At 36.3% G+C, this 27,635-nt stretch overlaps 1 protein-coding gene across 5 annotated transcripts in view; it reads left to right on the forward strand.

Moving 5' to 3' along the window:
- Positions 1-27,635, forward strand: part of Marchf1 (membrane associated ring-CH-type finger 1) — a 698,633-nt gene that overhangs the window by 307,195 nt on the left and 363,803 nt on the right. For 3 of the 5 annotated variants that reach the window (XM_090354231.1, XM_090354234.1, XM_090354228.1), the window contains exon 1: positions 12,516-12,660. The exons of 1 other annotated variant lie outside the window; for it this stretch is intronic. The gene's annotated coding sequence lies outside the window, so the exon portion shown is untranslated. Of the gene's footprint in view, positions 1-12,515; positions 12,674-27,635 lie in introns of those variants that run through there. One more of the 5 variants, XM_090354230.1, reaches the window with a different exon arrangement.

Consider the following 27,635-nt stretch of genomic DNA (forward strand, 5'->3'; position numbering starts at 1 on the left):
TGTTCCTTTGCAGAAGTAAATCTGCTTCCTTCCCACAGGAGCTTTGCACTGTCCTTGAACATATCTTGTAATGTCCTGTCCTCAAGAGATGTAGAGAGCTGCCAGGTTCATGGAGTTCATTCCAAAACTGGATATGTCCAGTGTCCATAAGTTTTGTGCAGATGCCAAGAGTATTGGCAGGATCAGAAACCCACAAGCATTTGCACTCAAAACAAAGTGATTGCTTCACCTACCATGGAGCACAAGCTTGTAGCATCTCATATTATTGCTAATAAAAGTTCCTATCTATTGCTTTATAAACATGGAGCCAATTTTTGACATTCATAGAAAATATAGGTCAACGATTTTTGATATTTAACCTTGAGATTTAATCTTGTATCTTAAAGATCCTATCTACATAGATGAGATTATCTCATGAAGAAATTGGCAATATATACCCAATTAAATGATAGGAACTTAAAAAAAATGAGCTGTCCCAAGACTTATTTTAGTTAAAACCTTAAGAATTCTTAAATAACTCAGCACTGTGATTTTTATTTTGTTTTGTGATTTAGATTTTTATCTCTGAAGAAGATATGGGCAAATTTTAGCATTTTACTAAAAGTAATCCCTTTCTCTATTTGCCTCAGGTCATATTCTTTCCTCTTAAAGAGAATGTGGTAGGAAAGAGGCCACTAAAAGGAAGGATAATCTTCCCAGCAGAGTCCCATGAGACTAACTGATCCACAGAGCATGTTGCTGGTTTAATGCGAGTTGGTGTCAAAACTTTAGGAGTTGGCTAAAGTGTTCTCCAATTTTCCTACAACTGGAGTACATGGCACATGGTTAAACAATAACCTAAATTCTTTGGGGGTAACATATTGTTTTTTTTTAATTGAAAGTGAGAGCAATATCAAAATCAATAAAGACATTTAAAAAAATCTTTGAGGAGATCTTAGGCACTAATAATTATATTATTCACCTTCATTGATTGTGCAGTATCAGGATTATTGCATATTTCAAAAAAATTTAAATAAAGTCAACATTTACCTGTAAGGTTTGATAAAAGCATATACTTACGCAAAAATTTAGCTGTTGGCCTGCAATTGTTTTTCTCAGTACTCAGACTACCTCTTCCAATGTCGAAGGAATTTAAGTGTTGACTTTCCCCCCAAAAGTGACATATTTTATAAAGTAGGTATGTTCTTATTTCACTAAGAAAAGGTATTTCATTGGTTAATCCCCACAGAATTTGCAGCAAAGATATGTGTGTCCATAATTCTTCTTTCAGATAAAATAACATGAAAGTCTGGTTGCCTAAATATGTTGATTAAAGCAATCCATCTTTAAGCTCTTAATGTTGTCCTGGAGACTAGATGACACAGGAGACAGTAATGGAATCTGTTCAGCCAGCACGTTAGTAGTTTACTAGATAAAGTATCTTTGCTGGGTGAAGAATTTAAAAGTGATTAATCTTGGAATGAAATTTCCCTAATGAAGTTATTGAATTTAATAACTGTAATATTTCTTCATTTAAATGAGTGCTCAATTCAATAAAAATAACCATTCCATCAAATACCTTAGGTGTGCTTATGTTTATTGATAAATTTCAGTATTAGAACTTCAGTCAGAATGAATGTAAATGCCACATAAAAGAAATCCAAACAGAAAACAAACCTCATGACAACCAGGGTATTTGTTTATTCATAATATCTGTTATGGGGACTTAATTAGAATTCTTAAAAACTTACTATTTATTTTCTTTTTGTGGGTCACAGGGCTTGAACTCTGGGCTTGGGCACTGTCCCTGAGCTCTTCAGCTCAAGGCTGCCACCCTACCCTTGAGCCACAGCCCCACTTCCCGTTTTTTAGTGATTAAGTGGAGATAAGAGTCTCTCAGACTTTAGTGCCTGGGCTGCCTTTGAACTTTGATCCTCAGATCTCAGCCTCCTGAGTAGCTAGGATTACAGGCGTGAGTCACTGCACCTGGCCTTAATGTTTTTTTTGTTTTGTTTTGTTTTGTTTTGCCAGTCCTGGGCTTGAGCTCAGGGCCTGAGCACTGTCCTTGGACTTTCTCAAGGCTAGAGCTCTACCATTTGAGCCACAGCACCACTTCCGGCTTTTTTGTATGTATGTGGTACCAAGGAATCGAACCCGGGTCTTCGTGCATGCTAGGCAGGCACTTTAACCACTAGGCCAAACTCCCGGCCCCCTGGCCTTAATGTTTTTATCATTATTATTATTGTCTGTTGTGGGGTTTGAACTCAGGACTTGAATGTTGTCTCTGAACTCTTATGCTCAAGGGTAGCAATCTACCACTGGTTTTCTGGCGATTGGGAATAAGAGTCTCAAGAACTGTCCTGCCTGGGCTGCCTTTGAACCATGATCCTCAGATCTTAGCCTCCCGAAGAGTTAGGATTACAGTTGTGAGCCACTGCTGCTTGGCTCTTAAAGACTTTTGAATGTCGCAAGATGGTTTTTTTGAATGTCCAATTTGATACTGTTTAATACCAGTAGATCAAATTTCATGTTGCTTTGTTAATTTTACCTTTTTAAATCTTTAAGAATTTTTAATCATTAAAAATGCTTGTGAAGGGCTGGGAGTTTGGCCTAGTGGTAGAGTGCTTGCCTAGCATGCACAAAGGCCCGGGTTTGATTCCTCGGTACCACATACATACAAAAAAAAGCGAGAGTGGTGCTGAGGCTCAAGTGGTAGAGCTCTAGCCTTGAGAAAGTCCAAGGACAATGCTCAGGCCCTGAGCTCAAGCCCAGGACTGGCAAAAAAAATACCTGTGAATTGAAATTTTAGCATGTTGCTCATTTTGAGGAGCTCATTTGTTGCACAACTCTTATGACTATGCATCACTCTGCATCCTCTTTTACCCATGTGGGTGCTCTTCACCATGGGATGAAGATTCTAATGCGCATCAGAAGTGGGAAGTATTATGAGTCTCAAATTGAATCACTTAATCCACTGAACATCCCAGCTGAGCAACATGGTACCCAGTAGAGTATCTGTGCTTTGCTCTTGTGATCTGGTGGCTGACCTGCAGTTATAGTGGGATGAGCCATTCTACGCTGAAGACTGTATTATGAATATCCAATTCATCATTGCCAACAGCTGTAGATACTCTCAGATATGGTGATTTAATGAAGTCTAAGGAGGCCTTCATTCACCTTTCTTCTCATGAGTGTCCTAAATGACCAACTCAACTGATATAACTATATATGTGCATATGTGCATATACATATACATACATGTGTATATGCATACATACATATGTATATGTATAGATAGACAGATATAGTGACTTGTGGGGCTAAACTTTCAAGAGAATCAGTGACTGATTATGCCATTGCTAACCTGTTATTTGATATTGCATCAACATCAGTTGGTTGCTATGGAAAGGTTTACCAAATGGCAGCTACTATTTGACATTGGTGTAAGCATTTTGGGGGGAGAACCACTGTTTTGGAGTGAAGATTATAACCGTGTGTGTATGTAACAAAGGATGTACAACTCTTTTGGTGAAAACAGTTGCTATTCCTTTTATGTAGGAAGTGGGCCTAGCGATCCATTCACCAAACAGTTATTGAAAGTATGGAATCAGTGATATGTGGTAAAAGCATACCAGTACTCTTCAGTGGAGCTTTTATCTTTGCATCTAATGGGACATGGAGAGAAACAGAAACAATAGATGGAAAATTAAAGTGTAGTTAAGGGAACAATGAAGAGAGGCCAACTTATTCTTCATGGTAGTGAGTCTCTGCCCCTACTAATTGTACTGGGTAATATTACATCTGAATGGTGATCGCTCTCCCCATTTTTCTTGTTTCCCATTACTTTCAGAAAAAGCACCCTAGTGAACTTTCAAGATTCTCACTCAAACAACCATAATCCTCTCGCTACAGGGGAGCTTCCTAATATAGACCTTTCTTTTCTGCCTCCCTCCCATGTTTCCCACCTTTAATAACCCATTGACCAGGAAATTCTTTTCCTTCCTCTCTTCAGATGTCACTATCTTGGGAAGGTTTTTTGTTTGTTTGTTTGTTTTTGCCAGTCCTGGCCTTGAGCTCAGGGCCTAAGCACTGTCCTTGGGCTTTCTCAAGGCTAGAGCTCTACCACTTGAGCCTCAGCACCACTTCCTGGCTTTTTTTCCCTCTGTATGTGGTACTGAGGAATCAAACCCGGGTCTTCGTGCATGCTAGGAAAGCACTCTACCAGTAGGCCAAACTCTCAGCCCTAGGGAAGGGTTTGTTTTTTTTTTTTTAGATTTAACCTTTCCATGAATTTCAATATATATATCTGTTTGGTGCCCTCATAAAATTCTATACTCTATCATGAAGTTTATGGCACCTTATTCTTTCTATGCTGTATTTGATATTCCATGATGTCAATTGGTTACTCTTGCCACATGGTGTCCTTCAGGCCTGTGCACAGACCCTTCCAGCACCAAACCTGGACACCGTTGTTGAAAGTTGTACATGCAAAAGAATAGGAGAATTAGAAATGTGGGAACAAGCATAGGATGCTTTCCTTAATGATTCTGAAATGAGAAAATTTCTATGTGGGAAAAAATGGGTACTTGATTCAAAATCAAGAGGCTTCATTTTGATTTTACCCTGTAAAAATCAGATCCTACATAGCAAAAAATCCAAATAAAACAAAGCCAAATATTGAAAAAATACATAGTGGGGAAAAGATTTTCTACTTTTAATGCAGATGGAAGAGTGCCAAGAAATAGCAGTGGACTAAAGAGCAAAGCATTGGAACAAGCAGTTCCTAGATTCGAAGGTATGTATGTAGCACTGGGAAAGTTCTGTGGCTGATAAACTATGCTGTTTGGGGAGTGGCTGTGAATGAGGCTGGCAAAGCAAGTGATCTACTACATGAGCCAAACTCCAGCCTCATTTTGCTCTAGTTATTTATTTATTTTTTTGACATAGAATCCCAATGTCTTTCCTGGATTGCAACCTTTCTATTTATACTTTTCCACGGGATGATAGGTAGGTACCACCATGTTGAGCTTTTTCTGGTAAGATGATGTAACTAGTGAACTTTTTGCCTGTATTGGCCTTGAACTACAGTCCTCCTGACTGTAAGAACCTGAGGAGCAAGGATTACAAATGGGAGATACCATGTCCAGTTTTCTTGTGCATGAATTGTGATATTAGTGTATAATTGAACTGTCTGTATAAAGAATAACTTGTCAATGATTTCTAAAATTGTAAATAGAATTAGTAATCTCCCTTTGGGAGTTTAACTGAGACACAAATCACAGAGTTAAAATGATATTCACACAGAATTATTCATCTTACTATTCTTTTTAACAGTAAAACATTAGAAATATAAATACCAACCAGTTAAACAATGGTTAGATAAATCATAATGCATCATTACAAGGGAATGCTGTATGTGGAAGAAGCTATGTGAGTATTTTTATGGATTGATTGATCTTTGTATCAGGACTGGGCTGGAATTCTTGGCTTATTTATGTGTGTGCAAGGAAGTTGGTCTACCATTTAGGCCATATTCCCAGTCTCTTTTTGATTTAAAATGACAATATTTCTAAGTTTTATTGTTTTAAAATGTTTCACACATATATAAAGTAACTCATTTTATATAGTAAAAGAGCTCTATGCATTCATATTTGATTATTTTGCCTGTAGCCCTTAAAAATGAGAAATGCAATTTCCTAAAGTATATAGTGAGAGACTGGGAAAATGGGGAGTTTTTCAGTATATACTGTTTTTAGCCGTTGTTTTGATTGGGAAGTTCTAAATTTTATTAAAATTTAATAATGGAACAGATAGCAGATTTTAAGTTTTAAAATGTGAAATATAAGGGAGGAATAATTTTTAGGGCTCATTCATGTCAGAGAGAGACAATAAGCCATATCAGTAACATTCTTCCATCTTAAATGCTTTTGATAAGAAAATGAGGCATTTAGGCATCTATCTCTTGGTCACTTCAATTTGGAGGCTCTGTCATTTGACATAATAGGCATTTATATCATGTATCATGCCAAGATATTTTCTGCTTACCTTAGGAATAGAATATAGCAGTGTGTTCTTAAATTTTCAAAGGAAAAATAAGGAGTGTGCTTTGGGAGAATTTTAATTCATCCATTTTTTGCATGACATGCTTTTGTTTGTTTATTTTTCATATATTTTATTATAATTAATACAAGGGTTACATTAAATTCACCAGGTAGAAGGTGCATTACTTCACAAACATTGATACCCTTTCTCATGTCTTGGTCCCCATTTCCCTCTCCCTACCCCCACCCCTCATCTTGTTTTCCCCCCTTCCCTATCCTATTTCAAATAAACATATATATATATATATATACAATATATCAGATAACAAGGTAAAATACTGTAACCATATGAGATAACCAAGGGACAGCAAAAGAGATGAGAAATAACATAGTACATTAAGGACAACAATCACTAATTATATGGCTTTTGTTTCTATATCATGGAGGTCCTTTCATTTAGCATCATACTATATGGCCTTATGTATCTAGTTTTGCTCTATTGTAAAGCTCTTGTAGGAGAGCCCAAGGTTTCTACTGATTATGACAAATGAGGGAAACCATTGAGCCTAAGTTCCTTTGAGTCTGGCTTACTTCACTTAATATGATTTTTTTCTAAGTCTTTCCATTTCCTTACAAATGGGGTGATGTCGTTCTTTCTGACAGCAGCATAGAGTTCTGTTGTGTATAAATACCACATCTTGTTGATCCACTCATCAACTGAGGGGCATTTGGGTTGGTTCCATATCTTTGCTATGGTAAATAGTGCTGCAATGAACATAGTTGTGCTAGTGGATTTAGTATGTCTTTGTTTTGACCTGTGCCAAGGAGACCTAGTGTATCTCCTATTCCTTCTTGTAAAGTTTTTAGTGTATCTGATTTTACCTCCAGGTCTTTGATCCACTTGTAATTCATCCATTTTTAAAATCAACAGTCTCTAGAACAATATATTGGGACTTATTGCACAGTTAATTGTTTCCTTTTGGTTTAGTTGAAAATTAATGAATTTACTTTTAAATTAAGCATATGATTATTCCAGCTGCTCTATTGGTAGTATAAAATATAGGAAGTTAAGAGAAATGATTCTAATTTCTTTGTTTCTACTTTCTAAAAGTATATATTGGCTTGTTTGTTGCTTTCCTTCACATCCTGAAAACAATTTAATAAGCATATATGTATCTACTTTTAAAAGTATGTATATTATGTTATAGATTGATACTAAAAGGAAAAATAAAAACTTCCCAAACAAAATGAACTTGAATTCATTGGACACAGTGCAGCATACCTACAGTCCCAGCTAGCTGTGGAGCTGAGGTGGGAGAATTTATTGAGCTAGTATGTTAAAAACCCTTCTGGGTAATATAGCAAAACATTAGAGAGAGAAAGGGGAGGGAACAGGAAGAGAGGAGATAGAAGATAATTAAGGAAGGAAGGAAGAAAAGAATGAAGGAAAGAAAGGAAGGAAGCAAGAAAGTTAGAAAATGGGAAAAAGAGGAAGAATAAAGGGAAGGAGGGACACTAGGAAGGAGAAAACAAAGAAAGGAAAGAGGAAAAGGAGGCCATGAAGAAAGATGGAGGGAGAAAAGGAAGAAGGGGAGAAGGAAGAGAGATGGAGGCAGGGAGGGAGGGTGGAGGGACGAAGAAGGAAAAGAAGCACATGATTGGATAGATGAGTGGAACTGTGAAGGGAGCGACATTGATGAAGATTGGTTGTGCTCATAAATGACATGGTGAAATGAAATCGCTCAGTACAACTCCTTAAAATGGTATTTGAATTCTTTTTTGTTGTATTTTATTGTCAGGATAATGTATTGAAGGGTTACAGTTACATTTGTCAGGTAATGAGTACATTACTTCTGGAACCTTGATACCCCTCCTCATGTTTTGTCCCTCTTTCTCTTCCCCACCCCTCCCAATCTTCTTGTTTTCCTCCTTCCCTTCCCTATTTCAAATAAACAAATAAAAGTATATACAATCCGCAGGTATATGGTTTTTTTAATTAAAAAAGAAACACATAAGAAAATAAAACATGCACATTGAACTAGTCAGTTGTTACTATGACAAAACTCCTGAGGAAATTTATACTAGGGAAGAATGTGTTCTGGCTCATGGTTAGGTGAGCTATTGTCTTTGGGCATATGGCACTCAGTACTTGCTGGTGGGAGGGAGCCCGTGGTGAAGAAATCACCCGTCTTGGCAGAGGGTGGGGGGAGAAGGAGGGAGGGAGGGCAGGAGGGGCGAGGGAGGAAGAAAGGTAGGTGGAGGGTGGGAGCACAGAGTGTTAATGTTCTCTTCAAGGACGTATCCCACCAATGACAAACTTTCTGCCACTACTCCCCACACATACAGGTTTCTTCTATAACCTCCCAATAATGCCTTAAAGTAGGGACAAAATCTTCAACACAGAAACTGCTGGGGAACATTCAAGATACAAATGTAATTCTTTGTAAGTTAGTATTCTTTCATAATTCTTTGCCATTTGCTTTTCTTTCTTTCTTTTTATCCACTTACAAGTACATCTTGCTACCTTGCTTAATTTCCATGGCATGTATTTGTCAAACAAATATAAATCCTATATGACTGGTTTTTTGATCTGACCAGAGTGAATTTTATTTTTGAGGCTTTTTATCAAATACTTTAATTGGATGAACAACTTGCTATATCTTGTTAGTCAAACGTATTGATTATGCTTTCTAATCTTCCAAAAATGATCCAGCCCTGTTGATTTGTGGCTCTGAGGGTGTGACTGGAGAGCCTGTGGGATCCCATTAGCCTTGTATTAATGCTTTCATGAGGAGCTCACTAGTGTTTCTAGTGATTACTAATTTCACTGGCTTAGGCATGTTTACTTGTGAATTTTGTTCTCTATTCCACCTTTCTGAATTTCAGTGACCAACAAGAGTATACCTTTCCCTTGAACTCTTTTATTTGCTCTATTTACTTTTAGAACTGTTATCTTTAAGTAGCTGGGCAAAGCAGTTGTCATTTGACAGATCTGTTAATGAATACAATGCATCTTGACCAATGTCTTAGTGGTACAGCTTGTCTTGTCTATTGTAAGTTCTATGCATGCTTTATTCCAAAGAGAAAAAAACTGTTTGTGGCAAATGATTTAACTTGGTTTACATTTGAAGAATTTGTATTGTGACACTAAAAACATAATTTCAAGAAACTGGCAGAGTCCTTTGCTGAACAGAAGTTTTTAAAAATGCAAGTTCATGAATTGAGTTGCAGCAATGTAAAAGAATTTCTATTTATGAAGAATAATAACCTATGTTAGGATTATATTGTCCTGTTCTAAACTGCATTCATTACACTGTGAAAAATAAAATCACAGCCTAGAGGTATAGCTCAGTGGTAAGGCATTTTGCTTGTATGCATCCACAAAGCTTTGGGTTCAATGTGTGAGAATGTGTGTATATACTATATATCATACATATAAATGGATTTGTGGGTATGTATACATATATGTATGTATATATATGTATCATATAAATTATATATACATATGTAATAACTTTCCTTCCCACACGTCATAATTTATCTCTAGTCATCAAAAATTAATTGTCATCAAAACCATTATGGAAATAAATAACAAGAAATGGGATTTTTATTTAGGAGGTTTTATTTTGAAAGATTTTTATAATTCTGAATCATATTCTATGCCCTAGCAATGGAGTCCTTTTCAAACAAGTGAAAGGTCTCTTCTTCATGAAATCAGTTGTGTTTTTTTTTTCTGTAGTAGATACATTTGCTAAGATTCTGAATGTTTTAGAAATTAAGGAATAATAGACAAATATAAAGAGAAGTTTTGATATAGACACATTCTGTATGTGCATATATGGTTCTACATGTACATGTTATAATGTATGAATGCAATATCTATATACAACAGAAAACAAAATGTATTCAAAAGAGACACATGAGGCTGTATGAAAAGACTATTTAAAGCAAAATGACATTGAGATTTCTTCTTTCCCCAGTCAGTATGGTTATTATCAGAGAAAAGAAAAGAACAGGATCCTGGGTAAAAAGGAAACCTTTTACATGCTAGTGGGAATGCAAATAAGTTTGGTCAAATGGAAGTGCGTTAAAATACAAAAAGGAGAACTTCTATATTATCCAGCTATTAGTATGTCACCAAGAGTCAAATTTAGTTTTCTATAGAAGTTCCTGCATACTTATCTTTGATACGTATCAGTGAATGTATAGAAAAAGAAAATTACACACCTATACACACATACAAATACAATGGGTTTTTAGAAGTTTTGGCACTATTGTGGTAAGTACTCTACCACGTAAGCCATGTCCCAACCATTTTTGCTTTAACTTGTTTTTCAGATAGAATCTCACATTTTTGTCTAGGCTAGTGTTGGACTATGAAAAATGGACAGGAAATGATAATCCCTATTGGCTCATTGGTAAAGAGAATCAAATATCCAATACCAGGAATCTTATTCACTGCAGAGGGTTTCTTTCCCCCCCTCTTTGTTACAAACAGTCAGTATATTTAAACTCCCTCTCAGTGGAAATTATTGAAATATTCTTTTTTCTTTTTGTCAGTCATGGCGTTGGAACTCTGGGCTTGGGCTCTGTCCCTGAACTCTTGAGCACAAGATTAGCGCTCTACTACTTGAACCATAGTGCCACTTCTAGTTTTCTGTGGTTAATTGGAGATAAGAGTCTCACAGACCTTCATGCCTGGGTTGGCTTTGAATCAAGATCCTCAGATCTCAGCCTCCTGAGTAGTTAGGATTATAGGTGTGAGCCACTGGTGCCAGGATGAAATATTTTTAAATGTAGCAAAACTTCTCAAATTTTTTTTCCCACAACTTATTGTATTATAGACCGTAGACTTGTTGTTTGGGTGTAAGCCAAAATTCCTTATCACAGAAAATGAAGTCTCTTTGGAGAAGATTTATCAAGGATGTTTTATAAAAGGACATTTTTCACAAAAGCCTAGGAAAAAGAATGGATGTGCAAGGTTTGCTTATTAAAAGTGCCCTTTACAGCCTCTCTGTGTATATTTTAATTCTAGGCAATTAATTTTTAGAGTTGACTTTATGTCATATATGAAACATTAATTTGAAAACTAGTATCTTTCAGTGGTTCCAGACTTATTTTAACTTTGAAACTACTTGGCATTTATATAGTAGTGGTTTATTTGCTAAATCACAGGTTGATACAACTTTTCCCTTTGTATCTCCAAATGTCACATACTTTTGCATAAACATATGGCTACCAGAAATTGATGCCAAAATAAATTACAATATAAAGGTAGGAGAAATGTGGAACTTAATATTTTCTGTTCCTTTTTTTTTTCTTTTGGAGTTGATCTTAGAACACATGGCCTGGGCCACTGTCCCTGAGCTTTTGTGCTCAAGGCTACCTCCTGAGCCACAGCTGGTTGTATTTTTGTTTTGTTTTGAGTACTTTATTGGAGGTAAGAGTCTCATGGATTTTTACTGCCCTGGATGGCTTCGAGCCACAATCCTCAGACCTCAGGCTCCTGGGTAGCTAGGATTGCAGATGTGAGCCTCTGGTGCCTGGCTAATTCCTGCAAGTAAAGCTCACATGAAATGAAGGTTTTCTGTGCAGCATCCTGTGCTGAGTGATTTGACAGTAACTTTTGTTGAATCCTATGAAGAAGAGGCCATGGCTTTTTCCATATTCATCTTGCTCCTTTTGTTGCCTGGGAATGTGTACCACCAGACTCAGTAGTTGAGAAGCCACTCAGAGATAGAAGACTCTTGGACAATATCAGGAGAATCAGTCCTTTCCAAAGCTCCTGTGCTGGGAGCATGGTCCATGTTTTCTAATTTCCCTTTTTGTAAGCTGAGGTCGTGATATAAGCTATGATCTTAAGAAAATCAACAATGAAAACAAGAAAAAAACCCACCAGCAGACCAGGAATAATCTACAAAACTATGATGCAATTTTCCGATTTGTAAAATAGATGGTTTTCCTTTTGGAATATGTCTCTTCCCTATGCCTTTGATGTGATTATCTCCTTTAGTATTTTCACTGAAGCTGTATTTCTCCAACTCTTAGGTTAAACATCTCATGAGTTTAAGAAACCATCACCATTTCACCACTATCAGATATAAAGCTTCCTCTGAACAGAGAAAACAACCTAGCCCTCCCCAAATATGGCATGCTAATTAAAATCATCGTGACATTTAAATTCCATATACAAAATAGCATCATCAGTTCTCTGTGATTTATTCTGAGAGGCAAAGAGCGAGTCACTTTACTGCTTGAGCTCCTTAGTCTGATGAGAATTCTATAGCAAATTATAATCATTTGTCTGTTACCTCCTCATTAGTTAAAAGTGTTAAATTAAAGGAGGGAAAACTTACTGGCATCAGTAGACTTGCCCTGCAGTGGCATGACCCAGCCTTTCTGGGGACTATGACCTGTGCCCCAAGTTTTTTCCTTCGTCATAATGGTATCCCTTCAGCCATGTTTCTTCTAAGTATCCCTCAATACAGGGTTTTGTTGATGGATGCTGAGTGCTTCACACAGGCAGGGCCGGGGCAGGTTCTAACTATCTCCAAACCTGAAGTTATTTCTTCAGAGACTGCCTCTTTGGCGATAAGGATGCCCACCAACACTCATGAGGACTTCGGTGTAAAGTTAAAAGGTAGATGATGATGGTATGTTATGGTGGGGTTGTTTGACTTTAGAGATAGGGCTATTTTTGAATTGTAACAGCGACTGAGTTCAGGGATTGTATTTTTTAAATCCTATGGGTTCAAGATTGTGAAATCACCACTATTCATCAATGGCTTGTCTTAGATTCCTAAGGGAGTGCTCTGTGACATTCTTCTAGTGCAGCAGGTAATCTCTGGGAGAACAATGATGGAATTGGTATCCCTCTCTGACCAGTGAAGTCACCATGCCAATTGGCTAATTTGTCTTCTAAATACTAGGATTATATTTATACCCCTTCTCTTTTCTTCCTCCACCCCACTTAGACTTACATACAGAGGGATAGAAAATTTCATATGCATTGGCACAATATTTTGCTGCAACTTATGAAATGATAGCCCTTAGTTTCCCCTTAGTTTTGGAGTTTCTGCTTTTCTTCTTGAATGTATCTACCTTAAATCTTGTTCTCAGGTAGCTTGTATCTAGTGAGCCAGTGGTCTCAATCACAGGAACTACTGTTTTCAATAGAACAGAGAAGAACCTATTAGTTTACATTTGAAGGCAGAACTCTTTTTCTGTAGAGTCTTCTCCTTTGACATTCACAAGCAGGGCAATGCTTGTGGCATGACAATTGTGATACACCAGAAATCAAAGAGTTTAGATTCTGTATTCACATTTGACCTTTAGTGATTGTGTTATTTTAGTAAATAATTTTATCTTTTATTGTGTAGTACTGAGTAGGTTGGACTCAGGACCTTGTAAATGCGCATTGTTTAGTCCAGGGTTTACTTCTGGCTTTAGGTCTTAGTTTTATGAACAATAAGGAACACCACTTGTGTGAAGTTATGCGTCTGAATTTACTGCCCATGGAATCATTGGATGAGGATGAGGACTGGTGCTGTCAAAGGACTGAGTCTCACTGCTCTATGCTGGAAACTGATCCACATGAAGTATTAGGAAAGTTACCTTGGTCAAAAGTTACTTATATGTTCATGTATATGTACTAAGGCAGTCCACTTACTTAAATTAGTGATACCTGGGGATAAGTAACATGCCTAATTCTGTTGGTGCTTCTGAAGTACATCTATATCTCCATCTCTGTCTGTCTCTCTCTTTCACACACACACACATACGCGCGCGCGCACACACACACACACACACACACACACACACACACACACACACACACACACATCCCTGGGTAAGAATAGAGGGGCATATTCAGATATATATCAAATTGACTTTAAGAAAAAAGTAAAAACAATTCAAGAATGAATTTGAACAATTAAGGTGCTTTATGGAAAGTTAGTACCCTTTCTGAAGTACCTGATGCTTGGTTACTTGGAATTATAAGCTCAGTGTGATTGCTTATACCTATACTCTCAACTACTCAGGGGGCAAAGATCAACACTGTCATGGCTGAAAGGCAACTATAGGCAAAGAGTTACTAAGACTCCCATCTCCATCAACAAGCCAGGGATTTTGATGCATGCCTATGGCCTCAACTATGTGGAAGGACAGAGTAGAGGGGTTGTGATCTGAGGCTGGTCCCTGGGGATAAACTGGATCCTATCTGAAAAACAATTAAAACAAAATATGGCTGAGGGCATAGTTCAAATGAGAGTGCTTGCTTGGCAAGTGGAAAGTCATGAATTCAATCCCTAGTACTATCATCAATGAAAAAAAATCATAGAAGGCCTGAAAACCTAAAGTCTTAACCAGTAGACATAGCCATGACATTTCCATAAAATCTCTAGGTGACAAAATAAATCAACAACTTAAAATGGATCCTGATGTCAGTTCTTCTCAGCAATGCTTGGTCTTGAAATGTCAATTTCTCAGATTGTGACTACATTCATTCTGGATATGATTAAATTCTCTGATATCATGATCCTATATTCTTGTACATTTTATTGCCCTTAGGGAGTTAATAATTTAAAGCAGTTAAATATTAATTTTGCTAAGCTATTGGTATTACCTGAAGTCATATAAAAATGGGGGTTGCTGTCTTTTTTCCTTTCAATAAATACATACATATATATATCTTTTTCTCCTTGAACAGAAAAATATCAACAGAGACTATATAGATACCCTCAGGTAATGCTGGATAGCACAGATGTGGGGTCAGGTTCCACCTGTACTTGTGCAAGCTCAGGGCTTTGCACTGGGTTCAGGCCTTGGAAGAACAGCTGTGAAACGATTGTGTCTTTCTCCCTGACTTCTTGACATGGTTGTCATGGTAACCACATTTAGTCAGGGTTGCCTTAGTGACCAAAGAAGCTTGAGAGAAGAAGGGAAGAGAGACTTCCAGGTTGCATTCATACCACTCAGTATTTTTTTAAGCCTATAAAACTTGGTCTTGAGCTTATTTTGTGTTAACAAATTGGTATTTACATTAATTTTTTTAGCCTCGTGTTCCAGAGAAATGGAGATTGCCATTTTTGTTTTGGCAGTGGCTTGAGGAAGATGGATGAATAGTTTTTGGAAAATTGCTGGGTTATTAAAGTCTGAGGGAACGTAATTTGGAAAAGGTTAAATGAGTGTACTAGTTAGGGTTTGCAAGAGAAACAGAAAGAGATGTGTATGTGGAGCGAGCACCGAGGGAGAGAGTCAGGGAAAAAGAGAGAAGGAGAGAAAAAACAGGACGATTTGTTTTTTGGAATGGTGTTTTTCTTTAAAAGTGGTCGTGGGGGCTGGCTATTCTAGAATCTGCTATTGGCAGGTAGGATAGGGGTCCATGTTCTGTGTACTGTTGCAACGAAACATGATTTGGAAGTAAATTTTCTTCCTCTTCTTAGAACCTTCTCTCCTTTATGATCTTCAACTCTATACCATAGAGGGCAGACTGCTTTCCTCAGCAAGTCTTTATTTCAATGCCTATTCCACCATTTCAGCACTTCTACTGATATTTGAACCAGCAACTGAGTATCATAGCCAAGCTGACACAAATGAGCCATCATAAAAATCAATACAAATTCCATAAAACTTATTCAAAAACCACCATAAAATGATGTCAACTACAAACTTTATATTGCTTTTGGGGAAAACCTAATAAAGTAAACAATAGTTTAGAAATCCCAAGTCTAACTACTAGAATTACTCATGGGTACCTAATGTAGAAATGGAACCAGATTGTAGGAATATATATATATATATATACATATATATATATATATATATGCTTTAAGGCTTGCATTTTCTTGGCTTTGGTAAACATTCATAAGTAGAGGGACAGCATAATTGCAACAATAGAGTAAGTCTACTCTATCATATGTGTTCCACCTTTAGGATCTTAGTTGCACAAAATTGAAAAGCTCAAAGCTTGCTAATACTGTGCCAACTCTAAAGTTGAGAAGATGGGTGCTCAAATAGGTTGCCACTAGTCTAACTTCAGTCAGTGTGAAATACAACTGGGTAAATTACAATGCAGGTGAATGTTTTGCTGCCATCGCTGTTCAAAACTATCATAAATAGAAGATGGTTTTCTCATTTTTATATCCATTGTCTAGATGAACCCAGAATATCTGCATTTTTTCTTTTAAAGGAAATCTACTCTTTCTAGAATTATGAGCCATTGGAAAACTACTATTAACTTTCTAAGGCATATCTACATTTTTTCTTTCCTGAATAATTAACCAGAATTCATTTTTTATTCTTTAAAAATATTTTATTAATCTTTGAGCAGTTATAAAAAGGAGTTGCCATTTTACACAGCAATATGCAATGCATCTTAATCAGTGTCACTTCTTTTTATATTTATTTATTTTATTGTCAGGATGATGTACAGAGTGATTACAGTTACACTAACGAGGTAGTGAGTACCTTACTTCTTGAATATTGTTACTCCTTCCCATGTTTTCCTTCCACTTTTCCCACCCCTCCCAAGTTGCAAAGTTCATTTCCAACATATTGTCCTGTGAATATGGCTGTTACATTGGCTCACCCTTGGTCCTTGTCGCATCATCTTGTTTTTATCCCTTCCCTCCCCTGATTCAGATAAACAAATATATACATATATATGTATGTATATATATGTATTTATATATATATGTGGTACAACAGGTGAAAGTCAGATACTACATTAAGGGGGTAAACTATAAGGGAAAAAGTAACAACAAGAGAAAACAAACAAACAAGTAAAGATAACTGACTTCTTAAGCAGACTGCCTAACTTTTTCCTCTCTGGCTGAAATCTCTGTATTATTATGTCCCACTTGGTATGACTCTTTAGCCCTGAACTTGTCGCTAGAGTGCTAAAACTGGTTTCTTGGCAAGAGTTCAGATAGATACAACCCACACTTCTGCTATCTTCCCTGTCTCCTTCCAGAATTCATTTTTTTCCCAAATTTATTTTTGAGAATAATATTGCTTGTGGGGTTGAAGATAAGGATGATGTAGACACCAAGGCATATGTATGCAATAATTTACCCCTGTAAATTGTTGGATGCATATTTTCAAAATCAGCTTTCAATTCAACTTCAACCCATTAAAGAAACATTAAGTCCCACAGGCTTCACAAAAGTTCTTGCCTACCAATATATCATATCTCCTTAGGAGACAGTTGGAAGAATCCATCTCCCAGACCAGTGATGAGATGAGTCTTCTCCACCAGTCTTTCTGCTACATCCATCCCTCCCAGTGGAACTCTTCTGGGGACCACTCTCAAGTCCTTTCTGCTTCCTCAATGATCTGACTATATTTCTGAAATAAGTCTAAGAAGGAAAAGAAGGAAGGGGGAAAGGAAGGGAAAAAGAAGGTGGGAAGGAAAAAAGAGGGAGGAGAGGGAAAGAAAGGAAGGGAAGAAGAAAAGGAAGAAGATAAGAAGGGCAATATTCCTTTAGGGATATTTACTGTTCAACTCTGTTTTTACTTCCCTCCCTCTCACTGGAGGAGCTGAGAAGTTGTAGGCAGTGATTAGGGATGAGTCACATGACTGTGGTGTCTTTGAAGCTCTCTTTCTCATTCTATGTCTGTCACCAAGGGTTTGTTGTATAGAAAGCCAAGGTTGTACATATAAATTCTCAGATTTGGTGAAACTAAATTGACTTTTAATGAAAAAAATGCTTGTTGTATATTATTGAGAATTTATTTGTTATTTTATCAAGGTCTATTCTATATAAGAATCTAGTAATAAAAGAATGCATTTTTAGTAAGCTCAGTGTGCTTACAGTGTTCTCTAAAACACAGGCAAGATCTTAAATTTTATAATATTCCATGAAGGGAAAATTAATTTAGAGGTCTGAACATGTTATCTTTCTGACATTTGTTCCAATTCAACAAATATATAAGCAGTTGCTAGAAAATACACTCTATATACTGTCCATGAAGTGATTATATTCTCAAGATTAAGAATTTTGATGCCTATCAGTGGAAAAATGAATAAAGAAAATGTGATATATACACAAAATGGAGTTTTGCTCATCCATTAGAAAGAATGATATTGTACAATTTGTAAAGAAATGAAAGACACTGGAAAAATTACATTAAGTGAAGTAAGTCAGGCCCAAAGCAACAAAGGATACATGTATTGCCTTGTATGTGAAAGCTAGATTTACCTTATAAACTTATCAGTAAACACATTGGGTGGCATGCAAGTGTATACAATGTATTAACTGAAATACAGTAGATTTAAGGAAGACCTCAAATAGTGTAATTCCTTAGAATACCAATGGAAGTTAAAGTTGAACAAAATGAAACATCAGAAACTGGGTACTCAAAATTGGTGGGGTGGAGTGAATGGAAAAGGGGTAGATGAATGAATAGGAGAAGATGGGAGAGGGGTGCAGTCAAGAATCCTATGCCTCTCCTATAATTAAAAAGAGTAATGGAAGGGCTGGGTGGGGTTTAGCTAGATGAGAGTGTTGAAAGGGTGACATTTATCAAGATATGATGTATTCATAAACTGGTTTGGTAAGGGGCAACTCCTTTTTACAACTACTTAAAGATAGTAAAAACTCATGGAAAGAATATTGGTTAGTTTCTAAGTTTCCATTTTATTCTAATTAAGTACTTTGTTCATGTTCTTTGTTTAAAGTATGAAAATCATTGTGATAATTTATGGATTCTGAGAAACATTTTGAAAGCAAATGAGTAGAGGTACACAAATACATCCTTTTAATAATATTCTTCTGTTATCTTTTTATTAATATGGCTTCATTGTTTAGGCATATTTCTAAGTCAAAAGCAAATCACCATGATGAAAACACTTAAACTCAAATTCACATGCTCTTTGTATCGTTTATTGTCATGGAATTAGCAAGATTTTTAGTATTCATAGGGAATGTATTAAATAAATAACAAGAGTGTTTCTAAAAGAGGCAATATACTATCAAGTACAAATATATATGTAGAATGTATTTCCTTGTAGTTTAACTATGATCAGACATTGGTTCCTATATAAGTGGATATGTTTTAAAATTAAAAAAAATCAAATTTGGAGTCCCTGTAGTCACCAACAGTAAGTTGTTATGTAATTTTAAATTAATTTCATCCGATTTTCTCTGACACCTTTATTGAAGTAGAAGGAAGTCATCATAATTACCCATGAATATTTGTGCCTGGGTACACGAGTCAATTTTTCATGCCAATCAGCACTGCATAAGGCCTTCTCCCCAGTGTTCTGGATGACATTTCCTCTCACCTCCGAAGGGATTTATTTTGAAAACTCCTTCCTTCCATGGAGCTCATATTTAGATGCCTTTTAAACATATTTTATGCATATTTAAGAAAAATCCTATTTAGATTCAAATGGCTGATATGACCTTGAATGATGGGTCAATACCAGCACAAGGCACTCTCTGAGGGAAGACACTTTAGGCAATAAAAGTTTATTGAACACGTGTTCTGTACCTCACGCAGTCACTTACACTGTCTCCTTTCATCTTCACAATTGTAGTGGTTGTTAAATGCAATGCTGTTTATGATTCAGGCTCAATAAACACTTGCTGCTTAATAGTAATAATGTCCTTGGTGAACCCAAGAGTATATAGACTGAAAAATATCAAAACCTCTCCCACCAACGTATCATTAGCTCAGAAGATAGTCTCTTGTCTATCCTCCTTCCCCTCCCTCTCCCCTCCCCCTCCCCCTTTCTCCTCCTCCTCCTCCTCTTCTGCTGCTGCTGCTGCTGCTGCTTCTTCTTCTTCTTCTTCTTCTTCTTCTTCTTCTTCTTCTTCTTCTTCTTCTTCTTCTTCTTCTTCTTTCTTCTTCTTCTTGCAAATTCTTGGGTTTGAATGCAGGGCCTGAGCACTGTCCTTGGGCTTTTCCTCAAGGCTAGTGTTCTACCACTTGAGCCACAGCACCACTTCTGGCTTTCCTATGTATATGAAAGAAGTTGAACCTGGGTCTTCGTGCATGCTAAGCAAGCACTCTACCATGAGGCCAAACTCCCGGCCCCTCAGAAGACATTTTCATGAAAAGGAATTGATTTCTGCTAAGTCTCACCAGAAAATAAACTTGTACAAATTTGTATGCCTGTGTGTTTGTGTGTGACCACATAATGAGGCTTTTAAAATGGCTTGCTCAAATTTTTTTCTGGATGTATTTATCATTTTCATTAAAATAGGAAAATCTGATTAAAAAAATGCAAAGAGCTGGCTCACATCACCATCATCCCCTCCAGCACTCTTGTGTTTTTTTTGGGCATCTGCCTTTTAGGGAGGAAAGCTTAAAAATTTGGCTATCAAAATACACCTGAGTCCAATTAAGCAGGCCAGAAATGCAGGGAGCACTAAGGTGTAAGTACACTAGTCAGAAAGCGACACATGAGTTGGTGATGTTAAATGAAGGGTGAGTGCATCTTTTGTGGAGGTGATAGATATTTAATTCACCGAGTGTTTTGGCTTGTGTTTTCTGCCTGAAACGGATGCATGAGTGGGTTACCAAGGGGGTTCGCTATCCTCTAAAGCAAAGATGGTAAGGAAAGAAGGTCTCAAACCAAATTACACATGGTACTATGATCCAGCCACACAGCTTTCAATGCCAAGAAGTCCTGGGTAACATCATTTTTTTCTTTTTAAAACAACTTTTATTTTGGTAAAAATAGTTAATATCTCATATAGCCATCACCCAAATATATACTGTTTTTTCAGACATTTACAGTTGTATTCTAAGTTTGTTTTAATAAAAAGCTCTTAATAAATTGCCCTAGAGTGGCAATGAAACATCTTCTTTCTAACCTTACTTTTAGGAGCCTAAATTGGTTTTTGAAAAATAAACTATGAAATAAACATGCAATTATTCAGAAGAGATAGGAGACATGGTCTAAAGACAACGCCTAGAGAATTTATGATGAAGGTACCAGCACATTAATGGCAAAATGTTCTAGTTAGGATGAGTTGATTAGCATGATTTTTTAAAAAAATGTATTGGTAGCTTCTTCTTTCCACACTTATGCTATGTATTTTAACACACATAACAGTTTTCTCTTTGGTATTTATAAATGGCTACTATCCCAAAAGCACATATTTCAAAATGAAGGGCAAATTGAGAGACTTGCTGTTTTCTTGATAAAACGTGAACTGTCTTTATAAAATAATACTCAGATATGAATTTTTTGATGTAAGATTTTTCTTGGGATAACTTGATTGTATAAGTGCAGAAATAATGAAGAGTATTTAACTAGCTTCACACTTCATTTGGACAGTGATGGGATTTTATTGAGTGAACAAGCTCACCCTACATGCCTGTATATTTATCATTTTGCACATAAAATAAGGGTGGCAGAGGAGAAGGCGTGGAGAGAGACAAAAGGAACACTTCAAAGGCAAGGACCCTTATTAGGCTGATAGAATTCTATCCCCAGGTTGATTTTTAATAGGCATACAATCCTTTGAATTTCTTATCCTAAACTCCAGAGAGGGTGTCTTAAAAGCTAACTCTCTCAAGTCTGTATTTCTCGCATGAATTAATTTTTTAAAACAATCTTTGAAAATGAGTTGCTGCATTATTTGCAAAGCATATCCAGCCTCTGTAGCTTCATATACAATTAAAATAAACAGGGAGGTGGGGAGAATGCATCTGGAATGGTATTTTATTCCTCTGCTGATGTGCCTAGTGATGATTCTGGAAATCCGCTGACTGGTTGGTGTACTGCAGTAATGGAGACAAGTGAAAGAAGACAGTTAGAGGGAGGACCATTCCTGCATAACTGATAACATCAAAAGATGAAGGAAACCAAATTTAATGTCATCAGGCTACTCAGAAGTCAAGTCAACCTGACACCCTCTCTCTACCCACTTTTTTATTGTCCTAAATTTCAGGGTCTTTCATCTCATGTTTACCTTGTCTTTTTATTCTACTAAAAAATATCCTGTATGGTAATAGGTAGTCCACATTCATCAAACACTGCTAACATGTACATTGGAAATTGTAGACATCTTAGTCACCTTGTGCTACCAGGCATCTGTCTACAGACCAGGTATCTTACACAATTGCCATTTATGTCCTAATAATTTTGCAAGTTGGAGTCCCCAAATCAGAGTACCAGTGTGGTCTGGTCCTGGGGAGGGCTGTATTCCTCTTAGCTGGCAGTAGACCCACGTTTCTACTGTGTCCTTGCATGAAAACACACACACACACACACACACACACACACACCACACACACACACACACACACACACACACACTTCCCCTGCTTGTGCACACATCACTGCTTAGCTGTATCCTCTTAGATTGTGTAATATATTGTATTCACTCAGTTGAGTTATACATTCTAAGTTTTGCTAGACCCATGAATTAGCTAGAAATCCATTATTTTACAAATTATTGTTAATTACAAATAGCTTTATGCTGTTGATTATAGCATGAAGTATAGTTATTCTTAAACTTGTCTTGATGGTGAGAAGGAAGAGAAAGAAAGGGAAGGGAAGGGAAAGGAAGGGAACGGGAAGGAAGGAAAGGGAAGGAGAGGGAAGGGAAGGGGAAGGGGAAGAGGAAAGGAGGAGAGACCTTGTAAATCTACTTATATTGATTGCAATCAGACTATGACTCATTCTGATATATGTGAAACTTTCTGTATAACATTTAATCTGCATCATTATTTTGGAGCTCCCATTTTATTGGTGTGATATTCTTTTTATTTTCTTCCAGTAGACAATTTATTATACAGTTTTTTCTAATGTATTTTATATTGTTTTCATATATTTTTATTGTAATTAATAGAAGGGTTACATTATATTCACCAGATAGAAGGTGCATTACTTCACAAACATTGATACCCTTTCTCATGTCTTGGTCCCCATTTCCCTCCCCCCACCCCCACCCCTCATCTTGTTTTCCCCCCTTCCCTATCCAATTTCAAATAACTAAATACAAGTATATCCAATATATCAGATAACAATGTGAGATACTGTAACAATATGAGATAACCAAGGGACAGCAAAAGAGGTGAGAGATAACATAGTACATTAAGGACAAAAGAAGTGCTATTTTGTTTTTCATCAAATCTAGTTGATACTTTGAAAAAGTAACTGGGTTTTATTTAGTTTTATCTTCTTGTTTTAGGTTTTTATAATATAAAATATATTTCTTTTATATGTTGCTAATTCCTGTATCTGAACTTCTCATAGATCTGATTTGCTCATCATTATTTTTATGATTATCTCTGTGTTTTTAGTATTTTGAATATTCTAAATGTTTATTACTGTTGGAATTTCATTTTTGCAGTTTTCTGAATGAGTTCTGGGATGAATGGTGGTTTTCTCCAAAGTTTCCATTTTTCTTTACCAGCTCCCAGAAAGAACTATATGTGCAGTACTACTACAAATAAAAACATTCTGGAGTAAAAACTATGTGAAGTATGTCTAGAGGTAAATTCTCCTTTTCATGTCAAACGAGGTGAATCTAACTTAGCCTTAAGCCACAATTACAGTAATACAGTAGCCTGGGGCTTTATGTTTTTTCAGGTACTCTACCTGGGAAGTGATAGCAAATGCTATTTCAGAGCTTTTAATCTATACAAGTCTACAAAGAGAAAAATTCAAATTTGTAAGGTCTAACAACTACTCTTGAGCATGCGTGATTCACTATCCTGGTTTCTGCTTTCAGTTTGGTTTTATCTTGAAGATGATATTGATGGTGGAGGTGATGGTAATGATTTTGACATCACATGGACAGCTTTAAGAGTATACTTCTGCTAATTTTATCCAACTTTGGTAATTGACTTCAGTCAGATGATGGCTTGGTGTATCTTGTAAGACAAACATGCTAGAATTTACACTATAGTGTCCTTCTTATCTTTTTGTCTTTTTGTGCCAGATATAGCTGTTATATAAAGAGCTTAGAGTCAATTTTACTTTTATGGAGTCAGATTTCATATCATTTAATTGTGTGATCTGTCTTCTGTTATCTTATTACATGCTTTTCTGATCTTTAAAATTCTTTACATGGGTTAGCTTTTAAAAGTCTCAGGGAGAAGCAATGCCTTAAGCTGATCATGATGAAAGCATAACTGTCAGTTGGAGATTTGTAATGAGAAGAGAGACCCCATCAGCAATTGAACACATGTACTTACTCTGGTTCACACAGTTTCTTTTTTTCAAAAGGGACATACAAGAATTTGTACCCAAAGGTTTGGTTTTTAATGGCACTTACTTTTCTGATAATGGATATTTGGTGTTCTTTTTAAATGTAAAATGGTCTCTAATTTTTATTATCACAACAGGATTCTGAAGTCACATGATAAAAATGAAATGTCAATAGAGATTTCTACTGAAATATGAAATTGGAAAAAATTCACAATTCGTCCATCTGTAGGATGGTGAATGAAATCCCTACTTTGTACCACCAAGAATCTCATGGGGACTTTTCTGCCTGTGCTGGCTTCAAACTGATTGTCATATCTCAGCCTTAGAAGTAGCTAGAATTGCCGGCATGAGCCACTGATGCCTGGGCAATCTATATGTTTTTAATGAGATAAAAGTAGAAAGTAAGCTATTTAGGAGGAGGAAACAATAGGAATGGAAGACATGAGAAGTATGTGTAACATGATTAAACTACCGTTTAAACATGTATGAAAATGTCTTAATGGAATCCATTATTTTTACAACTCATATGTATTAATAAATACATAGAAACATTTTAATCTAAGAAAGATGTATTTTGAGTCCTTGCTTGAGATGGCAATTAGGGAGCTTGTTTCTAGAAATTAAACTCAGTGGATTTCAGTCATTTTCACCATAGCTCTGTAATTCTTGAACTGATAGAATTAATCACATGCAATAAAATATCTGTTTTCATCTCAGCTATGCTGCCTGGTGATAATTTGATGTTAGCTTGGACAAATATGTTAGTAATATCTTATTCAGAAAAGCAAGCAAGGCCCGGTGACATAGCTTGTAATCACATAGGGAAGCAGAAGTAGGAGGATTAGGGTTTGAGGCTGGCCTGAGCCAAATCAAGACCTTAATCTAAAAATCAAACTAAAACAACAAGGCTGGACTTGTGGTTCAAGTGATGCTGTCCCCTCCCCCAAACAAGTTTCTTTCCTTTAGTGATCAAAAGCTAACTGACATAATCCATTGAGCCTTTTCATTCTCAGAAACAGATACTTTTCAAAAAGCTATAATTAATTACCAATATGTATTTCTTTCAACCACCCCTGACGGAAGGTAGAAGGTAGGGATTATAGACAGGATGATTGGTTTCACATAAAGAAACTCTCGACAGAAATTGCAAATCCACTGAGGCTAGAAATGACTTTGTTGCATGAAAATCTGTAACATTCACAAAAATCAAATGACATCATTAGGTCTTTAGTAAGACTGGTATAATTTTCATGTTCTTGAAAAGATGATTCATGTTAATTATGTAAAATTATGGAAACTCATTTTTTTGCCTCAGAAAATGCTTGTTCTGATTATTTATAATAATCAGTATGAGATTTCCAATAGATGGGGCAGAGCATGTTGAAGCCGGAAAGTCCCAGGCTTGGGCTATGCAGCAATTTCCTCACATGCTGTCCCTCATTTTGTGAATTGGATTACCCGCACATATTACATAAGCCCAAACCCAGTTTCCTCATATATAAGATAAGGAATCAAGGCTGGATAATTTTTTTCCTTTTTCTGTTTCTTTTTTTTTTTTGCCAGTCCTAGGCTTGAGCTCAGGGCCTGAGCACTGTCCTTGGACTTTCTCAAGGCTAGAGCTCTACCACTTGAGCCTCAGCACCACTTCCAGCTTTTTCTATATATGTGGTACCAAGGAATCGAACCCGGGTCTTCGTGCTTGCTAGGCAAGCACTTTAACCACTAGGCCAAGTTCCTGGCCTCCTTTTTCTGTTTCTTGAAGATGTAATTCTGCACTTTAGCTTTTACAAGGCGTCCATTAGCAAATTTTAAAGCATGAGTGAAAAAAATCCATTTTTTAAAAAAACTAAAATGACAAATGACAAGACATATTTCACATTTCAATAGCTACCTTTGAAGCCCATTGTTGTGAATGTTTATTCCATAAGACATGCAAAAATACACGGGAAGTATTACACTATGTTTTGAAGGGTATCAACTAATTTGTCAAATTTTCACAAATATAACAATGTGTGAAGTGTACCAAGTTCACATGTAGCTTTAGTTCTTGAGTGGCATAAAACACCATATGGAACAGAGAATTGCAGTAATTACACTTCTCTGGCGTTTATAGTTCATGGAACTACTTTTGAAAGCATTCTTTCAAATTCTTCAAATTTGAAAGACAAGTCATAAATATGCTAACGCAGAATGTACATGTTATGTATAAATACACATAGCCTCACCTGAGTTGTTTTGTGTATTTATCTTAAAAGCCTAATTTAAGATTAAAAATAACACCTCAAATTGTAGTCAATTCTAGTACTATTATTCTTATTACTTTGGCCTCACTGGTGCTTGAACTTATGGCTTCATACTTGTTCAGTTGTCTTATGGGGCTTCTTTCTGGGTTTTCTTGCTGGGTTTTCTTGGCTGGTGCTCTCTCACTTGAGTCACCCAGCTTTTTACAAGTTATTTTATTTATTTGCTTTATTTTTCAAGAAGATCTATTTTCTTATTTTTGTATTAACTTTAAATAGTTATGCAAAAGGGTTTTTAATGAAACATGTCAGTTCAATGAAACATGAATGTAGTGAATCTTGATCAGTATCCCCACTTGCATCTTCTTCCCCCATTTGTCCCAGCCTTGCAGGTTAGAGTGGTAGTCTCAGGGACTTTTCGACCATGACTGTCCTCAGATCACAATCCTCTGGATCTCAGCCTGCAAATAACCAGTGTTTCAGGCCACCTTCAAATCCTAGGTTAAATGAACAAATGGAAATAGGTCTTTATCTGTGACAGGGTTTTCATTTCATTCTAATTATTTGTATCATGCTTATTCTTTATGTCAGCTTTGTCTATCAGGGGACTTCCTGTTTGAGAGTCCCAGTTGTTTATAAATACTGATCTGTGAAAGGTCAAACAATGTTGCATACCAATTAGACTGCATCTTTTAATTATTTTGAAACTGATTTACAGTAAATGATGTTATTCATAATTTTGAATGAAACTTATTTTAATAATTTCCTGATAATCAGGAATAATTAGTGTGCAATAGTTTTATTTATATAATAAAATTTTCATTATGGAGATTTAAATGGAACATATTTTATCATACATAAAAATATATTATCCATATATGTAACATCTATAACCTATATATATTTTTCATGATAATGAGGTGAACTTAACACTTGTGCATCTTAGGTTACTCCTCTGGAAATTGAGTTATATCCCTAACTATTTTATTCTATTTTTTAATGTTTGAGATAAATAAAGCCTTTTAATGTGGCAGTGGGATGTTCTTTTCTGGTCAGGTCTGTTTGGGGTTCTAAAAGCTTCTTGTATCTGGATGGGCCTGCCCTTCTGGATATTTGAGAAGTTCTCTGAGATGATTCCCTGAAGTATATTTCCAATACCATTGACCTCTTTCTCTAGACCCTCCTCAATACCAATTAGCC

Source organism: Megascapheus bottae, chromosome 20, assembly GCF_031878675.1.
Source record: "Megascapheus bottae isolate mThoBot1 chromosome 20, mThoBot2.hap1, whole genome shotgun sequence".
Classification (NCBI taxonomy): Eukaryota; Metazoa; Chordata; class Mammalia; order Rodentia; family Geomyidae; genus Megascapheus; species Megascapheus bottae.